This window comes from Heteronotia binoei, chromosome 3, assembly GCF_032191835.1.
Source record: "Heteronotia binoei isolate CCM8104 ecotype False Entrance Well chromosome 3, APGP_CSIRO_Hbin_v1, whole genome shotgun sequence".
Lineage (NCBI taxonomy): Eukaryota > Metazoa > Chordata > Lepidosauria > Squamata > Gekkonidae > Heteronotia > Heteronotia binoei.
Genome location: NC_083225.1, coordinates 62535422 through 62548806, shown reverse-complemented (window position 1 = coordinate 62548806; position 13385 = coordinate 62535422).

The following is a 13385-nucleotide window of genomic DNA, read 5'->3' as shown; positions in this document are numbered from 1 at the left end:
TCCCTTACACTGAATCAGTGCTTGGGTCCACCAAAGTCAGTATTGTCTACTCCAGGGGTGGCCAGATTTGCTTAACAAAAGAGCAACACAGAATAAAGGTCAGATGTTTGAGAGCTGCAAGACATGAACATCGGATATTTGAGAGCCACGGAAGGAAGGAAGGAAGGAAGGAAGGAAGGAAGGAAGGAAGGAAGGAAGGAAGGAAGGAAGGAGGGAAGGAGGGAAGGAGGGAAGGAAGGAGGGAGGGAAGGAGGGAAGGAAGGAAGGAGGGAGGGAGGAAGGAAGGAGGGAGGAAGGAAGAAAGGGAGGGAGGGAGGAAGGAGGGAGGGAAGGAAGGAAGGGAGGAGGGAGGGATGGAGGGAAGGAAGGAGGGAGGGAGGGAAGGAAGGAAGGAAGAAAGGGAGAAAGGAAGGAGGGAGGGAGGGAGGAGGGAGGGAAGGAAGGAAGGAGGGAAGGAGGGAGGAAGGAAGAAAGGGAGGGAGGGAGGAAGGAAGGAAGGAAGGAGGGAGGGAGGGAGGGAAGGAAGGGAGGAGGGAGGGAAGGAAGGGAGGAGGGAGGGAAGGAAGGAAGGAAGGAGGGAGGGAAGGAAGGAAGGAGGGAAGGAGGGAGGAAGGAAGAAAGGGAGGAAGGAAGGAAGGAGGGAGGGAGGGAGGGAAGGAAGGGAGGAGGGAGGGAGGGAAGGAGGGAAGGAGGGAGGGAGGGAAGGAGGGAGGGAAGGAAGGAGGGAAGGAGGGAGGGAGGAAGGAAGGAAGGAAGGAAGGAAGGAAGGAGGGAGGGAGGGAGGGAGGGAGGGAGGGAAGGAAGGAAGGAAGGAAGGAAGGAAGGAAGGAAGGAAGGAAGGAAGGAAGGAAGGAAGGAAGGAAGGAAGGAAGGAAGGAAGGAAGGCCACCCCCTCCCACCAGCCGCCCCCCCTGCTTTCGGCCCCCTCCCTCCCTGCCTGCCGGCTTACCTTCTCCCAGGGCGTGGCCTCCCCTCCGGGCGGGCGGGCTGGCCAGGAGGCGCAGCGGCGGCTGGTGCTGCTGGCGGCGCTGCTGGCGGGGCTGGCGGCGGCTGAGGAGGAGGCGGCCGAGCTCACCAACCCGGGGCCTCTCGCTACGCCGCCGCCGCAGGCGCCGCCGGCCCGCCTCTTGCTCCGGCCACTGCTGCCACCGCCGCCTCCGCCGCCTCCCTCTGCGGGCCTCCAGCGCCGGCCTCTCCACCGCCTCCCCCTCCGCCACCGCCGCCGGGGCCCTACGCAGGCGAGAGGAGCCGGTGGGCCACACGCGCGCGGACGGGGAAGGCGGCGAGTGAGGGAGGGAGCGTCCCTGTGCGTGCGCACGGCGATTGGCAGCGGTGTGGCGGGCCCTACGCCGCCCACGCTCCTGGCCCCGCGCATGCGCAGAGCCTGCCACACCGCCGCCAATCGCTGTGCGCACGCGCAGGGAAGCTCCCTCCCTCACTCGCCGCCTTCCCCGCCCACACGCGCGGCCCGCTGGCTCCTCTGGCTGGCTAAACCGGGATCTCTAATGGTCCCGGTATAGCCAGCCCGGGAGGCGGGAATTTGCGGCCAGAAACGGGACTTTCCCGGGTGACCAGGACGGTCTGGCCACTCTATGGGCTTGTTTTGTAGAAAAAGCCCAGCCGGAACTTATATGCATATTAGGCCATACACCCCTGACAACAAGCCAACCAGAACTATATTCCTGTGTGTTCCTGCTAAAAAAAAAAAAAGAAAAAGCTCTGGTCTTACTGCTGTTCTGATTTTTTGCTCCTCCATCCTATCCCTCGCTAACATCCTCTGATTTTTGTATATTTTAGTAATAAAGAAAAATATTATGAAATAACACACACTCATAATTATAACACTACAGCACAATAACAAAAATATTGCAATACATCATAAAAAGCAAGTGTGTAGTTTTATCTCTTATTTTCTTATTACAAAACATAATCAGCAGTATCTAGTGTGTATTAAATTTAAGGTATTCTGAAAGTAACCCCTTTGAATTCTCTGGCAAAATGCCAGTTTAACCAAAAAAGCCCTGTTCTGGATTTTAGAAACCAGTCACTTTCAGAAAGTGATTTTGTCCAAGTGACTGCTTATAAACATTTGTGCTGCAGTAAAACCCCCCTGAAAATTGAATACAATCTTTCAGATATCCTAGTAAAATTATCTTGGAATGAAGGGGTATATTATAACATAACATTTCATTAACAGACTTATGCACAGTCTTCCAAAACAAATGAATCTTTGGACATGATCAAAAATGTGTAATATATCTGCAGATTATGAACTATGCCTGTTGTGATATTATTTATTACCTTTTTTAACCTGCTGTCTTGACAGGGAGCTAAGTGTGGTATAGATTTTTCTACTCCTTCATTGCATCCTTTTGAAACCATTATAAGTAGGTTAGATCAAGTCTACATGAATGGTCCAAGATCATGCAGTGAGTTTTATGGTGGGTGGGATTTGAACCTAGGTCAATATATGTAATGCTGGTTCTCAAAAAGATTTTCAGACATTCAGTTTTACGTGAAGCTTAATTATCAGTTTTAGTTGAGTCTTGAAGGAATTTGATATTTGAATCTGAAGACCTTCTATGTCCTAGTGAAGAGCTGGTCGACTCAAAATAGTTTTTATGTTGATGGTTATGCAAATTGCTTAAAATGTGTCTGTGCTCCTCTCATGTTTTAAAAGTGAAAACAGATTTTTTTAAAAAAATTGACTGCTAAGGAATATAAGAAATGTCTATGTTAATTAAAATTACAGCTGTCACAGAGGGTTGTTAAGTCTGTACACAACAGGAGGCTGCACTAGTTTTGCTCAATTGACTTTAAAAAGTTTTAATTAAATGACAGAATTTAGCATATGAACCAGATCCTAGAAGAGGGATTAAAACCAAATGACACACTTGCTTCATTTGCTTACATTTCATTTGTCTGAACAGCCTGTTGCTCTCTCTCTTTCTGTATTTTGTTACAGTTGACTACCATAAAAAGGTAGGCATACAGCGTGTTGTCTGTAGGGATGAGTCAGTAAGTACTGTCTTGTTTCTTTCTTTATTTTAACCTAGGTTTTCTTTGCATTTAAAAAATGTCTGTTATTATTTATTTATTTTATTTTACAAAATGTATACACTTCCTTGCTGTCCTCATAAGGCCAGCAAAATGGCTAACAAATTAAAATATACATAATAAAATCAGTCCCTCAGCAACAAGGTATCATTGGTTACTTGTACGTTTTCCAAAAAATGGAAGTTTAATAATGTTTTTTCCAAAATCTTTCTTCATAATCTTCACTTCATTACAGATTAATGGCTATCACTATATTAAACAGCATTTAATGGCTATCACTATATTAAACAGCATTTAATTATATAGGCTGGTTCTTACTCAGAAACAAGAAGGTTCTAGATAAAATGAAACCTGAGTTCTCCTAACTAAACTAAAATGACTAAACTAAGGCTACTTTGATCACATCATGATAAGATGAGATTCATTAAAAAAGGAATAATGATAGGGAAAGTTGATGCGGCCAAAGAGGCTGGATTGGGGCAGAGCTGGCCTTTCTAATGCCTGCCGACTCTGCACCTAATGCCCAATATTGCGACACTTGTGTTGCACATCCCCGCCTTCTCCTTTCTGAGGAAGGTAAAAGCATCTCCTGCCTGTAAGTGGCTGTTGGCTCTGTAGGTGAAGAAGCTGTGATATGAGATGGATTGACTCAGTAAAGGAAGTCACAGTCTTCAGTTTGCAAAACCTGAGCAAGGCTTTAATGATAGGACATTTTGCGTGTATCCTTGGCCCATACTAGTCCAACTTCCAACCTGGCCATGGGATGGAGACTGCATTAGTCACCCTCACAGATGATCTCCAGAGGCTCCTGGATTGAGATGGATCAGCATGGCTGTTGCTTCTATATCTCACAGCAGAATTTGACACAGACATTGGAGTTCAGGGAATTGCCTTACAATGGTTCTCCTCCTTTCTCCATGGTTGGGGACACAGGATAGTGCTTGGTGATCAGGTCTCCTCACGACACCCACTTGAATGTGCCACAGGGGACAATTTTCTCATCAAAGATGTTTAACATTTATAATATGCACCCCTCATCCAACTAGCCCAGGGGTTTGGGCTAGGTTCTCATCAATATGCAGATAACACCCAGCTCCATCTCTTGATGAACAGCTGCCCAGACTCCACTCTGGATCATCTGGCTGAGGCATTGGAAGCCATGGCTGAATAGCTGCAACATAAGAACATAAGAGAAGCCATGTTAAATCAGACCAATGGCCCATCCAGTCCAACCCTCTGTGTCACACAGTGGCAAAATTTTATATATATATATATATATATACACCCACACACACACACACACACACACGCACACATACACTGGGGCTAATAGCCACTGATGGACCTCTGCTCCATATTTTTATCTAAACCCCTCTTGAAGGTGGCTATGCTTGTGGCCACCACCACCTCCTGTGGCAGTGAATTCCACATGTTAATCACCCTTTGGGTGAAGAAGTACTTCCTTTTATCCGTTTTAACCTGTCTGCTCAGCAATTTCATCGAATTCCACGAGTTCTTGTATTGTGAGAAAGGGAGAAAAGTACTTCTTTCTCTACTTTCTCCATCCCATGCATTATCTTGTAAACCTCTATCATGTCACCCCACAGTCGACGTTTCTCCAAGCTAAAGAGTCCCAAGTGTTTCAACCTTTCTTCATAGGGAAAGTGTTCCAGCCCGTTAATCATTCTAGTTGCCCTTTTCTGGACTTTCTCCAATGCTATAATATCCTTTTTGAGGTGCGGCGACCAGAACTGCACTCAGTACTCCAATTTGTTTTCAGTTTTCAACAAAGCTGGCTGAAGCTTAATCCAATGAAGATGTAGGTTCTGTACCTGAGCTGAGGTGGAGTAGAATCAGGTATGTAGCTCCCAGCCCTGGATGGTGTACCACTTGCGCTGGCCCAGAAGATGAAGACCCTGGGATCTATCCTGGATGCCTCTCTTTCTATGGAGGCCCAGGTCACTGCAGTTGCCAGATCTGCCTTTTACTACCTCTGGCAGATCAGACAGCTAGCACCCTACCTCTCTCCTCAGGACTTAGCTACAGTGACCCATGCAATGGTCACGGTCACTTCCAGATATGAATAAGTCATGTCTGTTGCTCCCTTCTGTACCATTGGTGCTAGCAGTGCTGCCAGAGCCTCGGCTGCTTAGGTGGAGATCAGGTCCTGGATTATATATATATATATATATACATTAAAACACAGAATCAAGGAATGTAGAATTTGCAGTATTTTTAAAAGATTCCTAGTTAGTATTCGTTCCTCACTGCAGTGATGTGCATTGTCTTTTGCTCCTGTTACTAATATACTCTTAGTCTCCTTCAGACTGCTGCCCTTGCCCTGTTTCCTTAATATTAAATAGCAAGAACAGAGATATTTAAAGTTAGGCTGACCTTCTCATAGCACGACATGCTCTTTTTTAAAGGGCAGCTCAGATTTGCTGCCAGAGTTGTTATAGAAGCAGAACTGCCTTGGTTTTGACATCAGATATGGTGAGCAGTGTGATAAAATGTTTCACTTGCTAACAGGAAATATTTAATATGAAGCGCCTTTTCCCTTAAAATAAATAAATAAATATTCACAAATCTATATGTGCAATAGGTTTCGCCACCAGTTCTACTTATTCCAGGCTTTACTTGACATTTTTTCCCTTTTTTTAAAAAAAGCTATGGCTTACTATAAAAAAAGAAATCACATCTAAGCTGCTCTGTATATATGATACAACTGATTAACTGAAAAATTCCAGAATTTTTTATAGCCAACTTTTGTAAGAGTGGCTTTCCATAGCAGCAATTAGTGGTTTACACAATTGACCAATAAAAGTGCTCTGGTTTCCCCTTATTGCCTTGTATTCACATGGTGCTGCAGGAGTTGCAGCTCAGTTTACTGGATTAACTTTGGAACACTTGATTGAGTATCTGCCTGGTATACCTTTTGGTAGGGTTGCCAGGTCCCCTCACCTGTTTGGTGGGGGGATCTGGGGGCGTGTTCTGAGGGTGGGTGGGGATACCACACACCATTCCTGATGTGATGACTGCCTGTCTGTGAATGTAGCTGAATAGACCTCTCCTGATTGGCTGCCCTCTCCTGATTGGCTGACTAATTGTGCAGTGAACCAATTGTGTCCCATTCATTGTTTGAAGTTAATGGTGAATGTCTCTTCTCATAAAAAGTATGCCATTCCTGTTGCTATAGAGTGAAATTTACTTTATCTATAATTGTTACTAAAACCTAATTTTAAAGTTCAAAATCTCTTTCAAAAATGCATGCCCAAATGAGCAGAAATGTTGTAATAACTTCAAATTTTCAGGAAATGTTATGCCCATTATCTCCTGTGTGAAGAACATCCAATAATGGGGTTAATTATGAAGATTATCCTAGTAGTGATCATCCAGCATGTTTCATTTTAGTATTTTAATGCACCCATAAAGTCTGGATGGAAAGTAGAATCTGTGCAGTCCTTTTTCATAATATGAATACTGACTACAGACACTAGCATTTCTCTATGCCGACAATAATTGGAACAAATCACAGAACAAAGTTTGAATTCAATTGCACCAATGAAGTTTTATTCAAGATATAAGTGCAAGCATACTTCTTCACATAGTGAAACAGAATTTCTTCAACCATTATATATAGAAAGAGAGGTTGGTATTTAGTTTCCAGGAAGGGCCAATTTTAGTCAAGACACGGACAGAAACAATAACCAATTTTGCACTAGGGCTTGTTCTGGGTGAACAGCCCTTTTGCCTCCAGTATTTCTCTCTGTTTCACACAAGTTGCTGCTGAGCTGCAAGTTGGCATGCCATTCTCCCATGGCAACTAGAAACCACTTGTAAGGTTGTTCAAAGCTTGTAATCTTCTCAGAAAGTTGTGATGTTGTGTTATGTCTTGAAACATAAGCTAATGTACCGCATGGCGATCGCTACAGAGGCGACCAAGGGAAACTCACTGGTTCCTGGATGTAGCTCGCTAGACGCTCCGCCCATGAAGATCTGTGGTGGGAAGTTTGACTGGCCAGGATTGGACTGGTCAGACTGGGAGGCAGTTCCAGGGAACATATATAAGCGGGACCCAGCCCGCGTGTTCTCTCAAGCAGAGCGGATGGTGCGCACCACAAAAGAGGCCCTGGGGCGCATAGTGCAGGGGGACTGGGACCACCGCCTGGCCGCCTTCTTATTTGATAATAGAATCACCCCCAACCCAGTCACCGGGGAGATCCCAGCCGAATTGTTAATGGGAAGGAAGCTGATCACAAGGTTAGATCGATTGCACCCCGAATGGGCCACCAACCTCCGCAGTTCCCCCAAGATCAGGGAGGCGGCTAGGGGTTTTTTCCCTGGGGATCTGGTGTATGCAAGAAATTACACAAGCGGCTCCGAGTGGGTAGCGGGCCGGGTGCTATGAGTGACCGGGTCCCACCACTACAACATCTCAACGGAGGGGGGCCACATCCTGTGGAGGCATATAGATCAGATGCGCTGCCGCACCTTGCCAGAAGAGCCGGCTGTAGTAAGGAACGGGGATGAACCAACAGCCGCAACCACACTGAGAGATACACTGCCCATGCCGACTGCTCCAACCGCACGGGCGGAAGAGCAGCACCATGGTGGGGGTAACCCCCCTGGAATAAGGGTACCAGAAGGGCAACAGGGGTCGGACAGCCCCATGCTGGCATTACCCCCACGTGGGGAAACTGCCGGCCCGTCCACTGCAGCAGCCGTGACCCCATCAGCCCCGGTGGTCGCTCCTAGCCCACAAGTAACTCCACGGAGGTCGACCAGGGAATGCAGGGCCCCAGCATACTTGCAAGACTATGTGTCCTGAACTGGGGGGTGGGTGGGATGAGTGTTATGTCTTGAAACGTAAGCTAACGTACCGCATGGCAATCGCTACAGAGGCGACCAAGGGAAACCCACTGGTTCCCGGATGCAGCTTGCTAGATGCTCCGCCCATCAAGATCTGTGGCGGGAAGTTTGATTGGCCAGGATTGGACTGGTCAGACTGGGAGGCAGTTCCGGGGAATGTATATAAGCGGGACCCGGCCCGTGTGTTCTCTCTCTTGTAATGTACCACCTAATAAAGCATGTTGCCTACAACTCGTCGCGTCACTCAGTACATTATATATTGTGAACATAGCTAGGAGTGTTGATGGCATAGGGTCTTAGAACAGACTCTATTTATCCAGATAGCCCCACAGTGATGGTACCTATGCCTGAGACAATGGGGCATCCTGCATTGCTGGGTTTGTGTATTATTTATTTATTTGGATTTTTATTCTGTCCTCCTAGCAAGTGGGCTCAGGGAGGATCACAACAGGAGGCAACTTATGACCTTCTTTCACTGTGGCAGGGAGGTGATAAGGACATCCAGCAAGGCGGAAGGGGGAGTTGGTGGGCGAGAAAGGCATCTGCGACCAGGCAGGCACTCTCTGGCATAGTGGTAGTAGAGCTGGGCTTGGCCAGCATGGCTGCCTGTGGGGTGGGAGAAAGAGCCTTATTACCAAAGGGTGAGAGGGAGTGTGACTGGCCCCCCACCAAAAATTTTATCCCCTGCCCCCCAACAATTTTTTCTAGCTGCAGGCTTGGGGAATACAGAACTGCTTGCTCTCCATGTCCACATCATGAGCATCACCTCAAAACAAGTGTTCAAAGTCATAAGTGAAGTAAATTGTACTGGTTGAATTGCACCCAACTTTGTCATGGAAACTCCAGCGAAGTTGCTTGTACAAGTAAAATCCTGGCTCAATCCCACTTGTTGTTGTTGTTGTTCAGTCACACAGTCGACTCCAACTCTTTGTGACCAAGTCACACCAGGCCCTTCTTTCTTCCACCATCCTCTGAAGTCCACTCAAATTCGTGTTAGTTACATCAGTAATGCTGTCCCGCCATCTCATCGTATGCCATCCCCTTCTTTTGCCTTCTGTCTTTCCCAGCATCCCTACCATTTTGTCCTTTATCATGGCCATCTTTGCACAAAACATTCCCTTGATTTATCCAATTTTCTTGAAGAAGTCTTGTCCTTCCCATTTTATTATTTTCCTCTATTGCTTTGCATTGTTCCTTCAGGAAGGCCTCCTTATCTCTCCTTTTATTATTTTCCTCTATTGCTTTGCATTGTTCCTTCAGGAAGGCCTCCTTATCTCTCCTTGCTGATCTCTGGAAATCTGCATTCAGTTGGGTGAATCTTTCCTTTTCACAGCCTTCCACTTTCCTTCTTTCCTCAGATATTTGTAAAGACTCATCAGATAGCCACTTTGCTTTCCTGCATTTCTTTTTCTTTGGGATGGTGCTGATTGCTGCCTCCTGTATAATGTCAGGAACTTCCATCCAAAGTTCTTCAGGCACTCTGTCTATCAACTCTAGTTCCTTAAACCTGTCCACTGTATATTCATAAGAGATGTGATCAAAGTCAAACCTGAATGGCCTAATGGTTTTCCCAGTTTTCTTCAGTTTTTGCCTCAATTTTGCAATGAGTAGCTCATCATCTGAGCCATAGTCAGCTCCAGGTCTTGTTTTTTGCTGATTATAAGGAGTTTTTCCATCTTTGACTGCAGAGTGTATAATCAATCTGATTTCTGTGTTGTCCATCAGGTAATGTCCATGTGCAGAGCCACCTTTTAGGTTGTTGGAATAGGGTGTTTGCAATGACCACCTCTTGACAAAACTTTGCCCGGCTTCATTTTGTTCTCCAAGGGCAAACTTGTCAGTTGTTCCAGTTACCTTTTGACTTCCTACTTTGGCATTCCAGTCCCCTATGATGAGGAGGACATCTTTTTTTGGTGTTAGTTCTAGAAGGTGTTTTTCATAGATCTGGTCCACTTCTGCATCAGTGGTTGGGGCATAGACTTGGATTACTGCGATATTGAATGGTTTGTCTTGGTTACGGACTGAGATCATTCTGTCATTTTTGAGATTGTATCCCATTACTGCCTTCCTCACTCTCTTGTTAACTATAAAGGCCACACCATTTCTTCTATGGGACTCTTGCCCACAGTAATAGATGTAGTGATCCTCTGAATTAAATTTGCCCATTCCTGTCCATTTTAGTTCACTGATTCCCAAGATGTCGATGTTCAGTCTTGCCATCTCTTGTTTGACCACATCCAGCTTACCTTGATTCATAGATCTTACCTTACACTACACAACCCAAAGTTGTCCTACTAAGAATTTTGAACTGGGGGGGGGGATCTCTTTTTTGGGGGGGATCCACTGCATGGGAACTCCTAATGTTATGCTTTTAAAGTAATGGGCATTGGGGAGAGGCATGAAAAGGCAGGACAGGTTGATATTGAGCTGACTTGTACTTTTTTAAATGGCCATAACATGGGAGCATTGGTGGCTGTTCAATTTCCATGATCAGTTAGGAAGAGGAGCCATTCAGCATTGGATGATGTGAAGTTAGGAGCGTCATGAAGAGAGAGGTGGCAGAGTAGGCATGGCAGAGATGGGGAGTGTAATCTTAGCTACCCAGTTGGATAAATATCACACATGAAACAAGGGGCTTGAGCCCAATGTGAAGGGAAACTTCTGGTGAAACAAGGATCCACAAGATGTGGAGGAAAAACAATCAAGCCATGGGTCAACTGGTCAGTCCACCATAAAAGGTGGGAAATTGACAACAAGGGTCAGGACAAGTAGATCACTGGATGAGAAACAAATGCTTGTGCAAAATCAGTCTCAATCTTCCATGTGGCCATTTTCTCCAGGTGATCTCTGTTGCCTGGAGATAAACTGTAAACGCTAGAGATTTTCAGCCATCACCTGGAGGCTGCCAACTCTAGGATTTTGTAGGGGGTGATACAGGAGCAACTTGACTAACTGCCCCTGATCTGTGACCTTTGACCTTAGGCCATAAAGGATAAACTTTTTAATAGTTAATAAAATAATATGTTAAAGAGAAAGGCATTTATTAAACTTAATCAATTGAGTTGCAAGTCAATAAACACAAATTTCAGACTTCTGTCCATAGGTAACATACCTTTTTAGCTTGCAATTTTAGATACTGGTTCATCTTAGATCTGTATTCATCTTTTACTCTATGCAGTTTTGGTAGCTACAATTGGTTGAATGCAGTGATATTTGATCATAGTATATCTGTACTGATATAAGAAACTTAAGCCTTTGTTGGAGAATTCCCAGTCACCAATGGAGATATTTTTCTTCATGAAATGGAAGAAGAACAAATAAGAAATAAGAAATAATAATAAAAAAAACCCAAAAGAAACTGAAGAAGACATCGGAGTCTCCTGCAGCCCGTCGCATCGCGACATGGCTGCAGGGGAGATTTTGCCCACCTGGAGGGAGAGCGGACTCTTCAGCGAGCTTTTTAGCGCGGCTGGAGGGGGCGGGGCTTCAACGCTGCTATTGAAGCCCTGTTCACCTTGCTGTCAGTCCTCTCAGTGTTTTTGGCACTGCATGGAGAGTGCTCGCACGCTCTTGGTTTGAGCGAGGGCTGTGTGGGCCGGGAGGCTGTGCGTCATGGATCGAAGCGTCTGGGAGCGTCGTGGGACGTCTCTTGGTTTGCTTCAAGAAGACTGTTGTTTTAGGGGCATTTCAAAAAAAGAAAAGAATATATATATATATATATATATATATATATATATATATATATATATATATATATATATATATATATATATATATTGGTGTCCCTTCAAGTGCATTTCGCTTGATAGGCATTTGGGCGGTGGAGGGCTTCTTTCTTTTTAGGGGCCCCTGTTTGCTGGAGCTTCTTTGCCCCCCTCCACCCACCCCCTGTTTTTCTTGGGGGGTGTAGATCATTGTTAAAAATTTTATCTGTTAGTGCTTTTGGAGCAGGTCTGGGTGCCTAGCAGGGTGGGTCGGCCATTTTATAGTCCCCATTGGTATAAGCACTGGGGAGGTTGTGCTTTTGCTTCCCTCTGGTGCTGGGCAGCCATTTTGGACTCCTTTCTTCATCACTCCTGGTTCTTTGGTGGCCATTTTCTGAGGGTGAGGCGGTGGCCATTTTAGAGTGCTGTGGGGTGGCTGACATTTTAGAGGCAGGCTTTGGCCCTTCCACTCACCGCCCCCCCCCCCCCTCTTTTTGTCCTGTTAGGCTTTTAAAGAATTTGGGGTTCTGGTGATTTGCCTGTTGGTTTTGAAGGGCTAGCTGCCTTAAAGTCGTGCATTTTCCCCTTTTGATTTTGATTGGTGCTGTGCTCTTTAGCGAGCATGTTGGGCCGTAAAGGTGCTGGAAAGGCAAAGGGGAAGCAGCCTGCCCCTAAGGCCCCTAAACTGCCACCGAAGCGTCCGCCGCCTCCCTCATCTTCTGATGAGGAGGGGGACGATGACGTTAATGCAGTCATTTTTCAGTGACTGCAGGCATTGGAGCGGGCATCGGGGTTCCCACCTTCTCAGTTGCCCAAGAAGGGGTGGGTTTCTAAGCGGGCTTTGCAGGCTGATATACTGACCCGCTTGTCTCTGTTAGAGGGCAGATCTTCAGCAGCTGCTGGAGGAGCTGTGGGGCTTGATGGCTCTGATGTTGGAGCGGGCCTGTCGTCTGGTGCAGTTGGTGCTGGGTCAGCTTTGGTGCCTGCGTTACCTTCCGGTAAGTCTGGGGATGGATCTTTGCCTCACACTGGGCAGGTATGGCCTTGGGGGTCTTGGGGGTCTGCTGGCCCTAGTGGGGCTGGCACTCCATTAGGAGCTTCTTCAGCTGTGGGTTTGGAGCAGCCGGGCACTTGGATGTGGCCGCAGGGTCAGTTCGGTACATTGGGACATTGGTCTGGGGTAGGGCAGCAGGGGTCAGCAGCGGCTCGGCCTGGTGGCTGGGGTTTCCCTTCTCCTTACGGGGCTGTCCCCTTTGGCGCTATGCCTTTTGGTGAGATTGCCTTACCTTTGGGCGATCACCTGCTGCCTGCCACAAGGGAAAAAATCTTAAAAGGAGAATATGTGGATGTATTCTCTCTTTTATAAAGAGAATTGGAAAAGAAGGATAAGGAGGAACTGGATGACAAGGAGAAGGAGAAGCTTAGGAAGAGGAAGGTTGACCAGACCTGGGCCAATTGGCTTCCGGGGTTTTTTATATATGCGGGAGTGATAGCGCGTGCGCAGCCCTGGCGGGCCACCGCATTGATTCAATATATGGACATCATATACAAGGGGTATACAATGTTCAGCGGCCCTTGCAAATCTCCTTATTCACCCTGTAATGAGCGCTTTCTAACCCCGCTGGATTCCAGGCACTGCGCCACACCAAGCGCGGAATCATGGCCGACCAAACTTTAATGGTACCAGGCCATCTGTTCCTTATGTACCTTAAATCATCTCAGGCCTGCAAGATCAGTGCCTTGCCCTTAATCAGC